This window comes from Rhinatrema bivittatum, chromosome 13, assembly GCF_901001135.1.
Source record: "Rhinatrema bivittatum chromosome 13, aRhiBiv1.1, whole genome shotgun sequence".
Taxonomy (NCBI): domain Eukaryota; kingdom Metazoa; phylum Chordata; class Amphibia; order Gymnophiona; family Rhinatrematidae; genus Rhinatrema; species Rhinatrema bivittatum.
In genome coordinates this window covers 38,778,552-38,794,741 of record NC_042627.1, presented here as the reverse complement: position 1 = coordinate 38,794,741, position 16,190 = coordinate 38,778,552, and the positions used below count along the sequence as shown (strand labels likewise).

The following is a 16,190-nucleotide window of genomic DNA, read 5'->3' as shown; positions in this document are numbered from 1 at the left end:
GTAGGTAATCCCAAGCTGTGGGCCGGGTGGCGCTTCAGCAGGGCCTGCAGACGATTTCCGGAGCTTTGATCTTCTCTGGAGGTCAGGCTAACCTTGTCTTCCTGGGTGTCAAATCGGACCCCTAGGTATTCCAGCAACTGAGAAGGCTGTAGGGAACACTTGTTCAAGTTTACTACCCATCCTAGGCTTTCCAGAAGAGCAATAACTCTGTTGGTTGCCTGGTGGCTCTCCTCCGGTGACTTTGCCCTGATCAGCAATCGTCCAGGTAGGGATGGACGAGGATCCTTCCTTCCTGAGTGCCACCGCCACTACTACTGTGACCTTGGTAAAGATCCGCGGCGCGGTGGCTAACCCGAAGGGTAAAGCTCGGAACTGGAAGTGCTGATTCAGGACTTTGAAGCGTAAATAGCGCTGGTGATCCCGATGGATTGGGATATGCAAATAGGCTTCCGACAGATCTAGGGATGGTGAGAAACTCCCCTGGCTGTACCGCATTCTTGACAGACCGCAGAGTTTCCATGCGAAAGCTGGGGACCCGTAGGTTGTCGGTTGACTGACTTGAGGTCCAGGACGGCCTGAAAGTACCCTCCTTCTTGGGTACTATGAAATAATGGAATAATGCCCAGAATTTATCTCCCCTGCAGGCACTGGGATTATGGCTTTTAGGGCCAGAAGCCTCTGCAAGGTAACTTCTAGTGCCGCCTTCTTGAGAGGTGAACAAGGAGATTCCACAAACTTGGCCGGTGGGAGCCGAAGAAAATCCAGGTAATACCCTTCTCGGATGATGGCGAGGACCCACTGGTCCGAAGTAATCTCGACCCACCTGCGGTAAAAGAGGGTTAGCCTGCCCCCTATGGTGCTACCCCGGATGGGTCGGCTGATTGTCATTGTGGATTGCGGCCGGGACCAGAACCCGAGCCGGTTCTCCTCTTGTTGTGCTTAGCCCGAAAGGGCTGGTTCCTGGCCTGAGAACGAGGTGCTTGGTAGCGAGCCCTGTAAGGGTTGAAGCACTGAGAGTTTCTACCTTTTGATGGTCTAGAAAAGGAACGCTGGCTCCTCCTCGACCTGTCTTCTGGTAGACGGGGTAATGGAGAGGCACCCCATTATTAGCCAATTCTTGAGATCGCTGCCGAACAGTAGGATCCCTTAAAGGGCATTCTTGTGAGGCGCGTCTTGGAGGAAGAGTCGGCCGCCCAATTACGTAGCCAGAGTTGTCTCCTGGCTGCCACTGAGGATGACACTCCCTTGGCTGCCGTACGGACGAGGTCGGAGGCTGCGTCAGTGAGGAATGCGAGAGCCGATTCCATGTCTTCTCCCGGGGTGTTGTTTCTAGCTTGCGATAAACAGGAACGCGTCACCACGGTGCAGCAGGTCGCGATTCGTAGGGACATGGCTGCTACCTCAAAGGCTTGTTTCAGAATGGTGTCCATGCGCCGGTCATGTGCATCCTTGAGGGCCGCTCCCCCCTCAACCGGAATGGTGGTGCGCTTTACAATTGCGTTAACTATGGCGTCTACCTTGGGGCACGCCAGCAGCTCCTTGGACGCCGGGTCCAGAGGGTACATGCCTGACAGGGCCCGACCCCCTTTAAATGCGGCCTCCGGCGCAGTCCATTCCAGATCGATTAGCTGCTGTGCTGCTTGCAGGAGGGGAAAATGGTGAGCCGTTTGGCGCAGGCCCTCTAACAGGGGGTTAATTTAGGGTCCCCTGGGGGTGTCCTGGCCCGGAATAGCCAATTCTGATAGGCATTGTGAGACCAGGCCTGAAAGATCCTCTTTCCGAAAGAAGCGTCTCATGGTCCGATAGGGTTCTATCTCCGAGGGAAGTTCTCCCTCCTCGGGGGGCTCCTCATCTTCCTCGGAGCAATCCGAATCCCCATAAGTGGGGCTTCCGGGTGGCGAGTGGCCGTGCCTAGGTCTCGAGGGTCCAGGGGCCGGATCATCCGGAACAGAAAAGGACATTCGAGGAGCAGATTGCATCTGGACAAAGGCGTGGATCCCCTTGAATAATTCCACCCAGGAGAGTGAAGCCGGATCTGGCCTTAGGGGCACCAGGTCTCTACCCTGTTTCCCCGAAAATAAGACAGTGTCTTATATTAATTTTTGCTACCAAAGATGCACTAGGCCTTATTTTCAAGGGATGTCTAATACCGTTGAGCTGCTGGCTGCCCCTGTGTCAGCCATGCCTCACCAGTGTGCTGTCAGAGAGAGGTAGGAGTGTGCAGCATTCATGGTAGGCAACTTGGGCAGACTCTGCTGCATTTGAACCTCTGCACACTGCTTGGAAGGGGTCCCCTGACTGGTACTGCCACCATCCCCAGATGTCAGTAATCTTGATGCCACTGTCACTGCTGCCACATGGCTATTGGGGAGGCGCCGATTGCTGCTACTGACACTGAAGCCCATTCTGCTGTGCAGGCCTCGTGGGCTTCCACTTTCTCCATGCTGATCTCATACATTGTGAGATCCGCATAGAGAAAGTGCTATTCTTGCACATTCCCAAAGATTACATGTGCCAATCACTAAAAAGTAATTTTTTTTTTTTTTTACCTTTGCTGGCTGATGTTAGTTTTCTAATCGGTTGGTCACAGGCTTTTTTTTTTTTTTTCCACCTTCCCTTTCTTATTTTTTTGCCAATTCCTTTTATATTGTCCTTTTTTCTTCCGTATTTCTTTTCTCTCCGTCTTCTTCCCTCAAACACAGTCAGGTTCTCATTCTCACATGCATTTCTCTCTCTCTCACACACACACAGGCTCTCACTGTCACATGCTGTCTCTCATACAATCATTCATACACACAGTCTGTCACTGGCACATGCTGTCTGACGCTCACACACACAGGCTCTCTCTCACTCCCACATGCTGTCTTGCTCAAGCATAGGCTCTCACCGTCACACGCTGTCTCTCTCACACACACAGAGGCTCTCACGTCTGCAAACATTCAGATCCTCACTCCCACACACAATCTCTCAACTCATCTCATACACGCACGCACAAACCCTCTACAGACCCTCAGCCTCTCTCTCACCTCTGGGCCTCCTCTTCGCGGGTCGCCGCAGGATGGGCTCTGCAGCGGCCCTGAACTTCTCGGGCCTCTTCCTCGGCCCTGCTACCGCGCCTCTTCCTCTTCTTGGGCCGCTGCGACTTGGGATTCGCAGCAGCCCGCGGCGGCTCCTCTTCTGCACGCGCTGATGCTCTTTCTCCTTTCTGCCCATGCAGCTCCGGCAACGTTTACTTCCGGGCCGCACAGGCAGGAAGGAGGAAGAGCTTCAACGCGTTTGAACGCGATCTTTTTCTTCGGGCAAGGAGGCTCAGCGGCCGCATGAGCCTCCTTGCGCCCGGGCGCATCGGCTCCCCTCGGGATACCACTGCAGGCCTCCTCTTCGCGGGTCAACCGCAGGATGGGCTCTGCAGCGGCCCTGAACTTCTCGGGCCTCTTCCTCGCTACCGGGCCTCTTCCTCTTCTTGGGCCGCTGCGACTTGGGATTCGCAGCAGCCCGCGGCGGCTCCTCTTCTGCACGTGCTGATGCTCCTTCTTCTTCCTGCCCACGCGGCTTCCGGCAACGTTACTTCCGGGGCCGCATAGGCAGGAAGGAGAAAGAGCATCAGCGCATTTGAACGCAATCTTTTTCTTCGGGCAAGGAGGCTCAGCGGCCGCATGAGCCTCCTTGTGCCCGGGGGCATTGGCTCCCCTCGGGATACCACTGCTCGCATCTGCCCCTAATACTTTGAAAACTTTATTTTTAAAAAAAAAAAATTTTTTTAAATGACGTCACAGGATTGAACGGCCCACCAGGGGAAGCCCGATCCCCCGATAGGTCAATCCGCCCCTGTTTACAAGGGATGCCTTACTTTCGGGGGAGGTCTTATATTTAAGAATTCGGCAAAATCTCTACTAGGTCTTATTTTTGGGGGATGTCTTATTTTCGGGGAAACATGGTAGGGTTCCCTGGCTGCTCACTGCAGCCTGCTAAGTCCGGAGTGTTCCCTGAGGAACCGCTGGGCTGGGACCGGTCCTGTCCTGGAACTCCCATGGCCTCCTCACATTGGGCACATAGTGAGTCTGCTTCCTCGCTCTGTGTGGCTCTGAGGTTGCATGCTGAGCAGAGGCTTAGAGCTCTTATGCCTGATTCTGGAGGTGCCGGCTCTGCGGGCGTATGGGCTCTCTTATGCTCCATACGCTTTGCAATACGTATCGCCTACAAATATGCGCTTGTCTTATGAGTGTGCGCTTATCAACCTGCGCTTTAGCTGCATGCGCCTATGAACGGGCGTCTTATGGACGTGCGCCTAAGAACAGGCGTCTTATGAATGTGCGACCACGAACGGCGTACGCTTAGCCAGCCTGCGTCTATCCGCATGTGCTTAGCAACGGGCGCCTATCTCAGCGTGCGTACAGCAACGTGCGTCTAAGTGGCGAAGGCGAGTAGGCAGGTAAAATGGCGACCTCCTTGGCAGGCCCCGCAAACCACACTTCCTCGGAGACCACAGTAAAAATGTACGCCTTACCTTGTCTTCGGCGCTTCCCGGCTGCAACCCGGGCGGTTCTACGGCTGTGGGGGGAGAGGGTAAGTACCTCACCGCCGCGCTCGAGGAAGTTGCAACCCGCTGCCTCTAGGCCGCGCCCGAACTCGTCTCGCTCGGGGCCAAGTCCACGCCGGGGACCGAGGCTGCCTCTATGCCGCGCCCGAGCCCTTCTCACTCGGGGGCTAGGTCCCTGCCGCGAGTCGGCCACCGGACCGAGGCTCTTACCTCCGAGGGACCACAGAAGTCAGCTCGGGAAACTCAACTGGGGGAGGGACCGACTGGTATCACCGCAGGAGTGCGGGGTTCGTCTTCAGTAGGTTTCTTCTAGGAATTTAGTCGTTTTAGAGTTTAGAAACACGCTCAGCGAGCATGAGGTAGCTCCAAACTGCTTTGGAGACGGAAATTACTGAATTGCTACACTTCCTGTGGGGGTATATGTACCCGTGCTGACGTCAGATCCGTCTCCAACTGCTAGCACGAGCACACTATACCCACTTGTTTTGAGTCCATCTGCTACATGCTAGGAAATAGTTATTTAACATTTCAAATAATATTAAAACAAGGGGACACTGCATAAAACTAACAACCAGCAGATTACAAACAAATCATAGAAAGTACTTTTTCACTCAGTGCACAATCAAGTTGTGGAATCTGCTGCCAAAGGACATGGTCAAAGCAACTAGCATAATGGGGTTCAAAAGAGATTTAGATATGTTCCTAGAACAAAGGTCCATAAAATATTATTAATCAGGTCACCTAAGAAAGCTATTGCTATCCCTGGGACTAAGTAACAAGAAACAAATCTACTTTTAGGGATCTGCTGGATCTTTGTGACCCGAACTGGCCACTGTCAGAGATAAGATGCTGTGCTCAATGGACCTTACTCTGACCCAGCATGGCACATCTTGTGTTCATATGTTTTAACCAGTGTGTTGCATGACTCGGGTGGGTAGAAGATAGGAAAAGAAAAGAAGAGTAAAAGGGGATGATGGAGAAGAGAGAGAGATATTTGGGTAAAGCATGGGCGTGGAGAGAGAGGAAGGGCTAGCTTTATTTATTTATTTATTTATTTATAACTTTTTTTATACCGAATTTCAGGTAACAGAATTACTTATCACTCCGGTTTACATTATAACAAGTAGAAAACAATGACAACATATGTCTTACAATGAACAAGGGAGTGAACAACTTGGATAATATAACATAACATAACTAGGAACAGTAGCAGTATGCACTATTAGAGCGAGACTAGCACATGGGGAGGGAGGTTTGCTAATGGGGGGGAGGGGAAGGAAGGTTGTTCGTGGGAGGGGGGGGAGGAGGGAGAAATTTCTTATTGATGAGTAAAAAACATGAGCATAGGTTCTGGACGTCAACAGTATGAAAACAGTCTATGGGAGCTGTGAAGACTAAGTAAGTTAAGGGAATGCTTGACCGAATAGCCATGTCTTGAGTCTTTTTTTGAACGTGTTGGGGCAATGTATCAGCCTTAGCTCTGGAGGAAGCAGATTCCACTGTTTGGGGCCTGCTGTGGATAGAGCTCTTTACTTAAAGATGTTTTCATGGGAGGTGCATGTAGAGTTCCTCTTTGTGCTAATCTTAGCGGTCGGGAAGACGTGTGAAGCTGAAGAGGGATTCTGAGGTCCAGTGGAGTGTTGTTGAATATGGCTTTGTGGGTGATTGATAGAAGTTTAAACAGGATTCGAGATTTGACTGGGAGCCAGTGGAGCTTCTTTAGAATTGGTGTTATATGATCTCTTTTGTTGGATTTAGTGAGACACCTTGTGAAAATTCCCATGAGCCCCCATTCCAAAAAGAGCCTGGCACCAGCCTGAAGCAGGCAGAGCCTGATGTCAGGCCTGGCCCACTATCAGCAGCGATAGAGACTTTCAGATGAAGCTATAGCATCAGAAGTCAGTGTGAGACCTGCGACTGACACACATTCACAGGCCCTTATGTAGTCCACCCCCTTCTCCCACACACACACTTCCTGTTACAAAGGAAACCCATGCAAGGGCCAGGGAAGCTGTAGGATTTGTGAATGTGCTGCCCTACAGACCCTAGACTAGTTTCCTGACCAATAGCTACACTTGAAAGTCTCCATTGCTGCCACCACAGAGCCCAAGAGCATTCAAATTAGATGAGGAGACAGGAATGTTAGAAAAGACCTGGAAGAGGGGGTAGGAGGGAAAAGATCCTGGAAGGGGCCATGGGATAAGATGGGGGGGTTTAAGGGCTGAGGTTCTTTAGGACATGCTCAGAAACAAATCTAAGCTGTGATTCCAGGTCCCTCCCAAAACAGTTTTATTAGAAACAGGGTCCGTGACAGGGGACCGTCAAACTAGACTTTCAACACTGTTTGCTGTTTTCCAAACTAATAAAATTGTTCTTTGTACATCTAACCTGCTGGACAAGCTGAGTTGATACCATTCCTTCATTACTGAATTATATACTGTATTAACCCAATTATAAGATGGCCCCAAATATAAGGCGATCCCTTTTTTTTTTTGGACCAATATGGTCTATGATTTTATAAAGGAGCAAAACCCTAACTGATCTATGAGCTAAATGATCACCCCAGGAGCCTTCTTCTTATTCACTGTAGTGATCCAGCAGGGAATCTGGGGAGAGGGTGGATACGGGTCTGGGAAAATACATTGCCTCATGCAGGCGAAGGAGCTATATCCATTGTCATCTCTCTTCCCTTCCGAGCAGTTCGCTGCTACCTCTGCCCTCACCTTTGCACTTGGCTGTGATTATAGAACAAGGTAAGGTTTTGTAAAACACTTTTCTAAAAGCAAAACAAACATCTAGTCTAATAATGGGGCCAATAAAGATTTGGACTCACTTAAGTGATATATCCTCAGGATTATTTTTTTGTAGCTTATCCACATATATTATACTTTCCTTTTTTTAATTTAAGAAAGCATTTTCTAATTTAGATATTCCCAGACAGCAAAGATTCTCTAATAGCTCACTCTAGTTATTAAGCTATGTTCATTTCTGTTAGCTTTACTGCATTATTTTCTTTTCTTATCAGAGTAGATATGCACAGATTCTTTCTAGCAGTCCAACATTTACCTCCAAATATTACCAGCTTCCATCACATATATAAGGAGGGTTAAGCTGAAGCTCAGATGGTTACTGCATTTGGAAATACTGCTGAATAATGAAAGAGCATATACACTTGTCTGCGAACAATCAAAACAGCAATAAAATGCCAATACTTAAAAAGTGCTTGGGGGTCGTATTAATTTTTAACTTGCAGGGACTGAAGCAGATGAAGGAGTTGCAGATCTCTATGCCTACCATCTGAAAATTAAGTGGCTGAGTTTCTATTGAATTACTTTATTGCATTATCAAGATTGTTGGGGCATGATTATCTGAAGAAATTATGAGATCACCTGTTTAGTTCAATTATTAATAACCTTTCCAAATCTGTTTAAGGTGAACAAGCATAAAAACAGTGCAAATACAGACACCCCTACAAAAATGTGAAAAGAAAAGCTAGCATGCAAGTTGTAGGGAGACACTTGACTAATTTAAAAGATTTTTTTAATTGAATTAAATTCTCAAAGATTTGTAATCAATTCAATAGTAGCTCTTTGAGCACCACACTTAAGTTCCAGATGCATCTTATGCTTATAGACAGATACAGTTATCAGAGTCCTACAATGACAGAGGTAAAAAGAGGATGAAGCAAAGGGCATGGTCCATCCAAATTCATCTCAGCCCTCAAAACGAAGAGGCAGATAGTCGAGTTTTCTAGAATATCAACTGCTGTAAAAACTGAAAATTCTGGAAAAATAAAACTATTCTTGGGGGAAAAATAAATATGTTTGTGCCAACTAAGAGAAGAGATAGCAAATGTTGCTTACCTGGTGTAACAGGTGTTCTCACAGGACAGCAGGATGTTAGTCCTCACAAATGGGTGACATCATCAGGATGGAGCCCTGTACGGAAAACTTTTCTGTCAAAGTTTCAACAAGCTTTGACTGACACTGGCACACTGGGTGCACTGAGCATGCCCAGCCTGCAATTATCCCTGTGAGCCACAGGTGTCTCCCTCAGTCTCGTCTTATAGCTAAAAAGCGCAAGCGAAACTAAAATAAAAGTATACAGACCCAACTCCGCGGGGTGGCGGGCGGGTTTCGTGAGGACTAACATCCTGCTGTCCTGTGAGAACACCTGTTACACCAGGTAAGCAACATTTGCTTTCTCACAGGACAAGCAGGATGGTAGTCCTCACAAATGGGTGAGTACCGAGCTGAGGATGCCCGAGAATGCACCAGATACACCGCAGACATGCGAAAGCGTAATGACGGAGGTGGAAATGGGAACGGAGGGCATCCGCAACACCATAATGGGTTCGTGGAAGGATGTTGGGTAGTGAATTGAAAAAGGTAAGAGTAGTCGGACTGGCCAAACATTGAGCATGCCGGCTAGTCAATGTAAGCAATAATAGGCTGCAAAGGTATGGAGAGGACTCCAGGCTGCAGCCTGATAAAAAAGTACAAGCAGCAGTAACCAAAGGGAAGCTGTTAAGGCTAGGACGGAAACAGTATGTGGATACCCACAGTGTTGTAGTGAAGTGTCTGCTTGTTGGTAGCAAAGGAAATACAGACCACTTAGTCAGAAGGATTAGATCTGTGTGGCCACTGTAAGTCGCAGCTTGACTCTTGCATGGAGGAAAGAGTCAAGTGGAATTCACATGGAATGCAGTGCAATGTAGATAGAATGTAAGCGCAGCATTACTGTCCAGGAATGTGGAAAACCCACTCTCTCCCCCTAGGGCGAGAGAGAGAGACTAGGAAAAATTGGCAGAGTATTTCCTGAGTAAAGAGAGATGCAACATCTACCTGAAAAGGATAGAAAGATGAATGCATAGAACCACTCAGTGACGGAGGAACGAGTCAGGTGAGTATGGAAAGAGTGCATAACTCACGGACCCTGCTGGCAGGAATGACATTAAGAGGGAAAGAAGTTCCCTTGCCAAACTGTGGAAGAGAGGAATGGAAAGGCTCAAACGTAGAATGTATGAGACTTATAAGGAAAATATATATGTTCATTCCGTGATTAGAGAAATAGAGGCGGCTTGATCAGTGGATAATCCATGGTAAGCCGACTCAGAGAGGTTTACCGTAAACGGGAACCCAACTCCCAAAACGATACACCTACTGAGAGAAAGGTGTAACTATGTGGAGGATGTCTGGAGAACAGAATCCGAGGGAGTAAGAAAAAATGGTGGAAAAGTAAAAGGAGTAATACCTCTTTTTTTTTTTTTTTTTAAGCGTCAGGAGGTAAAGCCTGCCATATTAAACGGCAAGATTTATGTTTAAAAGGTTTTGTGATGCTACCAGAACCTAAGAACATCAGTAAGTCTGATTTGGGACTGACTGGTGAGAGAAGAATAGGTTACTGATATGATGGATTGAGAAGTATGGGAAGCATACTGATCTCAGTCAGGGAGTGGGGAAAAGAATACTGAACCCCATCCCAGTTCAACATTAGAAAAAATGCTGGCTACGAGAGGCAGCAGAAGAGATATATTGAAGAGGCCTTTGAGGGAAGAAAAGGCATCTAAGGGAACGCATAGGAAACGTGTAGGGAGCAGAACCTGTGCATCGTATGGAATGATGCAGACGCAGAGGAAAGTTTAATTAACTCAGCGTGAAAAGATTTTCCCTGTACACATGTAATTGAGACCATTCGAGAGGATAGAACCTACGTGGAGAAGGTCTGATAGAGCGTTCATTAAATCTCTTAGATATGTGGCCCAAGGAGGCATGAAGTGAACAAGGGCCAAGGTAGAGCTGCGCAGCTGTCTAGCAGAGCAGCTAAGAGGTAATGCGTGCTTATGAGTTGGAAAGCACATTGTCCCTATGCTGTCTGTCTGTATGCACAAAGAATTGTTGCAAAAGCAGTATTGGAAGGCATAAGGGCATAACTCATGGGTGCAACGTCCAGGACGTTTATGAGAAACTATGCTGGAGTGCAATAGACGCATAATGGGTTGAAAGCTTTCAGGAGAAACTTTATAACCCTAAGGAATTGCGAGCATGAGTCGAAGGAGACTAGGTCCTAGTTCGAACTGGGATAAGAATCAGGGACGAAAGCAATGAAACCACTTAGGTCCATTGAGTATAGAATGTCACTGAATATAACCCATAGCAGTTTTGAATTATGAGAAAAATGCATAGTGGGAAGAAACCCCATAGCCCAACCATGAAAAGTTGAAGGGCTGAGGTTATGGAAAATATGCACAGGGACATATACGAATGTATCAGAATGTCTGTGCGCATGCTGGACAAGAGGGTCTTAAGACTGTGGTGTCCAGAAGTGTTACAGAAGGGATTTATGGCAGTGACAGTAATCCCAGTTAGTAAATGTATAGTGAGTCATGAAAAAAGTGAGAGCTCATTGCATGTACTGAAAGTGGTTAGCAGTAGTCTATGCAAGGAAAGTGAATGATGTTACACTCCGCAGAGAAAACAGCATTCACCATGATGCAAGAGACAGTTCACTTACCGAAGCTGGTGCCAACGGCAGAGCTTGGGGTTGTAATGTTGACTCATCATAAAGCACATAGAAACATTAAAATAATGTACTTACTGCAAGATGGAGTGATGGTAACCAAAGATACCATTGTACCTGTGACTTCTAAAGAAAGTTGGAGTTTCTTAGGTCCAGGATGTGCAGAGAGTAACTATTTTCTGTTAAAAGAAAAAATAGTGCAATTAAAACTCCCCAACCCCCCTCCCTTCTCCCCTCAGCACTTCGTAGCGCCTGGGGGAGTGTACCGGGACTTTGGTACAAGGTGGGGTGGCCGCTCTGATATCTGACCAGATGGGAGACCAGGAGGTGTCCCAATGGAGGATATCATGTAGGCTCCCGCAGGAGTGTGAGCGGTAAGTGGTACCCGCATTTCTGTATGCTGTACAAGGAGACACTGAGACCTGTGGCCAGGCTTCAAGGTGGACTTGTACATGGGGCAATGGTTGCTAAATCTCATGTTTAGCAGATCAGCCAATGCAGCTGGAACTTTGGTTGGGAGGGAACCAAGAGTCAGAGCATTGGTCGGCACAGGGACTTGTTACTGACAAGAGAAGAAGCCCTGCTGCAATCCCAGAAAGATAGAGGGGCTCTCCTGGTATTGTGGCTAACATAGCGATATGTGACACTAATACAGCTCCTAAGGCACATGACCCAGAACTTTTCGAACCACGGTCCGAATGGGAGAACACAACTCTATGGGAATGCCGCCGAAGCGGGTACTTACCATCCGACGTGGATCGCCGCAAGACGAGCCGGTGAAGACTGTTGACTCCGTCGGTCTCTGGAGTCCTCGAGGGGAAGGCCGGGGACGTAAACGTCCATCTCACACTGAAACCCGGTATGGTGGCACAGGTACAGAGGAGACAGGCCAGGCGTGATTGGCGCTTAGACTGCTAAGTGTAACAGATGGCCATAGTCCCACACCACTTGACGGTGGGGCACGCCAGGAACAGGGGAGCCCTAACGGAACTCATGTTCCCTTCCCTCGTCGCAGCGGCTCGATGTGTCGTGACGCCAATGCAGAAGCCGTCGGACCTGGATCCGGAAGTTCTGGATCACCAAGGACTGCCAAAACTGTAGGAACAGTGCTGATGGCAGTGGTGATGTTGCTCTGCCCGAGCGTTGTCCAGCCTGGAGAAGGATGGCACCGACGTGCTGGATGGCGTCAGCGGCGGACGATCACGATGTCGGCGATGATGGGTGCCACGGTGCTCGGCCCGGTCTTTCCCCAGCGCCGAGATGGAAGCCCTCGTCGTCCTGGAAGGCGATCGATGACGAACTGTCAGCACGCCTGCTCTGCTCCTGACACAATGGAGTGTCTTAAGCTAATACGGGGCTTAAAAAAGAACCCAAAGCGTGGAGCAATGTGAGGAGGCAAGGGTATTATGTGGCGGTGCTATGTCGGTATTGACGATATTGAAGGCAACCTAAGGGGCTTCGAGGATATCATCAAAATGGGTATGAAAAATCGTCGATGGCTGGCCAGGAGAATGATGACAGTGACGGGCACTGACAGCACTGGCATAGGTATCTTTGAAACGATGTGGAATCGAATAATCGAAAAACATTGCCGTTATTGAAAAAGATACCGGCATCGACTGAGTCGAAGTCGAATCGATAGGGCGTCAAGGACACCGAAGGAAAACGTAGGTGTCGAGGGCATCGATGTATGGAGGCGGGCATTTATGCCTTTTGTGGCATGGCCACGGGCATCAACTATAGGGCCACAGACGTTGACGGTATCGATTTGGACAGACTCAGATTTCCAAGTGTACATGGTATCGGTGCCCCAGACATGTGTGTCGGTGGCATCGATATGGACACGTATGGAATCGATGGCATGGATCTCCCAGTCGATGAATTCCATCCCGGCATCAACGCCAGTCCTGGAATCGGCATGGGCAGCGATGCCAGCCATAAGGCTGGCATTGGCATCGACGCCCATCCACGGAATCGAGCCGGCATGGATACCCACCGATGGGACCCACCGATGGGAGCAGCCTGGCATCGACTGCCCTCGATGGATGCATTCTAACATAGATGCCCATGGATGAAACACCTGGGCACCGGTGTCCATCGACGGACAAGCCATCCGGCACCGATGCCATCGACGGACAAGCCATCCGGCACCGATGTCCATCGATGGGGACCATCCGGCACCGATGTCCATATCCGGCACCGATGGGGACCATCCGGCATCGATGCCCACCGACGAAATCGATATGGCACCGATGCCCACCGATGGAAAAGGGCTGGACATCGGTGGGGAGGATGGGGCATCGATGGCATCCCCAAAAAGGGGGGTGGCATCGATGAAGTGACCCTGGGATCGTTAAAAAGTGTCTCGGGCAACGGTGGCGGCGACCCGAGTATGCATGGCAGTGACTAACAGCATGTGCGTCAATGGCATGCATCCGGGTAGGGACAGCACCGAGGAAGCCCAAGGAAAAAAAACAGTGCATAGGAGGAAAAAAGCCTGGTAGCACTGAAAAGCAAAAAACATGGATAAAGGCATCAGGGCACCGTGGGGGGAGGGGCGCTGATGACATATAAAAGCCCAGGGCGGTTTAGGAGGGTACCAGTGTAGCGATAGGGTATCGACTGCGTGAGGGTACCAGGGAACGAAGGACTTGAAGCTACAGAGGTCCTAAAGTTAAGGAAAAAATCCCTACCCCACTAGCATAAGCAAGCAGAGTGTCACAGAGATACTCGCAAGCTGTTTAAAGCTAACTGAAAAATGGGGGAAGGGAAGGCTTCAGTCAGTTAACAGCCTTAAGATAGTGACAGGAACCGACCGAAAAAATAAGAATTAGTACTCACCGAGCGTCGGAAAAACGTACGCGGAGGGAGACCTGTGCAGGGAAAAGTGTTTTTTGAAGTGAAAAGTTAAGTGTTTCCATGAGGTAATTAGTTAAAAAATCCTCACAGAGCTCCAACCGCTATGCTGACTGCAGAGCGGAAAAAAGAAGACTGAGGGAGACACCTGTGGCTCACAGGGATAATTGCAGGCTGGGCATGCTCAGTGCACCCAGTGTGCCAGTGTCAGTCAAAGCTTGTTGAAACTTTGACAGAAAAGTTTTCCGTACAGGGCTCCATCCTGATGATGTCACCCATTTGTGAGGACTACCATCCTGCTTGTCCTGTGAGAATCACTCAAACATAATATTGTCACCCGAACCTGTAAACTGGGGAGTTCTGCAGGAATCTTCAATGTCCCCATGGTTGTTTAATATCTATTTATCCCCATTGGGAGATATTATCCGTTTCTTTGGTTTCCCCCTTTCATATATGCAGATGATATCCAAATTTTAGCTTCCCTGGGAGTCAATCTGAGACAGCCTTCTCTTATTTTAGTAACTGCATGAAGGCAGTTGGTAGGTAGTTAAGGGATACTTTTTTAGTTTTGAACGCAAAAAAACCTGAAATTTTACAAGTAGGTACTTATCTGGAAAAATATCAAGTTCAACTTGAAGAGCAATCAATCACAGCTAGTACTGATATGAGATCTCTTGGGTTTAAGTTCAACTCAAGTTGGTCAATGGAAAGTCAAATTAATGCTGTGCTTTGAACTACTTTTATAGTGCGGCAATTGAAATCTTTCTTAAATTTACAGGCGTTAAAATCTGTAGTCTATGCCCTTGTTAAAGCAGTCATTGACTACTGTAATCTCATTTATTGGGGTCTCCCGGGTAATTTAATTCGGAAGCTCCAAGTGATTCCAAATATGGCCACGAGATTAGTTTTGGGATGTTCCAGAAGGGAATCTGCCGAAACCTCTTCTTGTGAAATTGTATTGGTTGCCGGTGAGGCTATGATGTAAATTCAAAGGTTTGGTGCTTACTTTTAAGATTTTGCAAGGTTTGGGTCCACCTCATATGACTGATAAGATTTCATGGAAATCTCCAACAAAAAGTACTCATTTAGAACATGGCTTTCAACTTTAACTTCCTTCGGTCAAAAGATTTCAACATGTCAAATAGCGAAATCAATCTTTTTCGATGACAGCACCTAAATTATGGAACAATCTCCCTCTGTTAATCAGAGAGGAAACTGATTTGATGCGATTTTGGCATAAGGTGAAAACACGGCCGATGGTTACTGAGCTTCCAAAATAAATTAGGAGCAGCTTGTTTTAAATCCTTGGTGGGATTTTGGCCTGCTGGGTTGGTAAAGTAACTATCTGGATGAAGAAATAAGGATGGCCGTATTGTATGTTTGATATTTTTTTGTCATTTTATGTTATGTTTGGATTTTATCATTTTTAATTTCATGTTGTGCTTATGTGCATCACTTTGAAAGATTTTGCTGTAAAAACTGGAAAGCGATTAATAAGTTTTAAAAATAAATACATATCCATCATTAGCACCGCTCCTGAAGAGACCATTTACTTCTGCCACTTTCACACAACCCCCATTCATTTCTATGGGCATCTTTTATTTTCTTTTTTTTAAACACTTAAAATCTTTCCTTGAATTTTCATAAATTTTTCTTTTGCTCCATGTAAAACGACAGTTTTAAAAGTTTTCACACAGCCCTCTTATTCATAGCACCTTCTCTTATTTTATACTTTTTTTATGTCACTTCTAAAGAGCCAATGAGATTTTTTTCTTCCTTTTTCAGTGAAGCATTCCATTTTAAAAGCAATAAGCATTACAACTTGGAAATTAACTATCTTGGATTTGGGGTTTTAAATTACTTACTTTTCCAAATCCATTTAAGGTACAATTCAGATATGGAGGTAGGTCCCTGCCCCAGATATATGTTACACTTTAAGGGGTTCATTTATTAAGCGGCTGTATTTTCCTCAGAGGTAAGCAGCTTATTGAATCCTCTGGGAATTTCCTAGTGGTAAAACCCTGCAGGGAAAAATACCATGGCTAAGGCGCACCCAGTGGAGAACACACAATGGCGGCTTCACATGCGGGGCAGCAAAGGGCTTGAGTGGCCCAAGAATCTTCCCCAATCCCCAATATCGCCAAAACACCAGGTGTCTCAAGAGGCCCACAGTCCCAGCCCCCTTCCCCTACTGCCCCATGAAGCAGCTGAAGTGACAAAAAATGTTTTAACAACTTCTAGCCCCCAGGCACAGGCCCTGCCCCTTCCCCCAAGC

General features: G+C 47.7%; 1 protein-coding gene across 4 annotated transcripts in view; it reads right to left on the bottom strand.

The window, feature by feature from the left end:
• LRRC49 (leucine rich repeat containing 49) overlaps nt 1-16,190 on the bottom strand; it is a 315,450-nt gene that overhangs the window by 166,807 nt on the left and 132,453 nt on the right. The window lies entirely within an intron of this gene.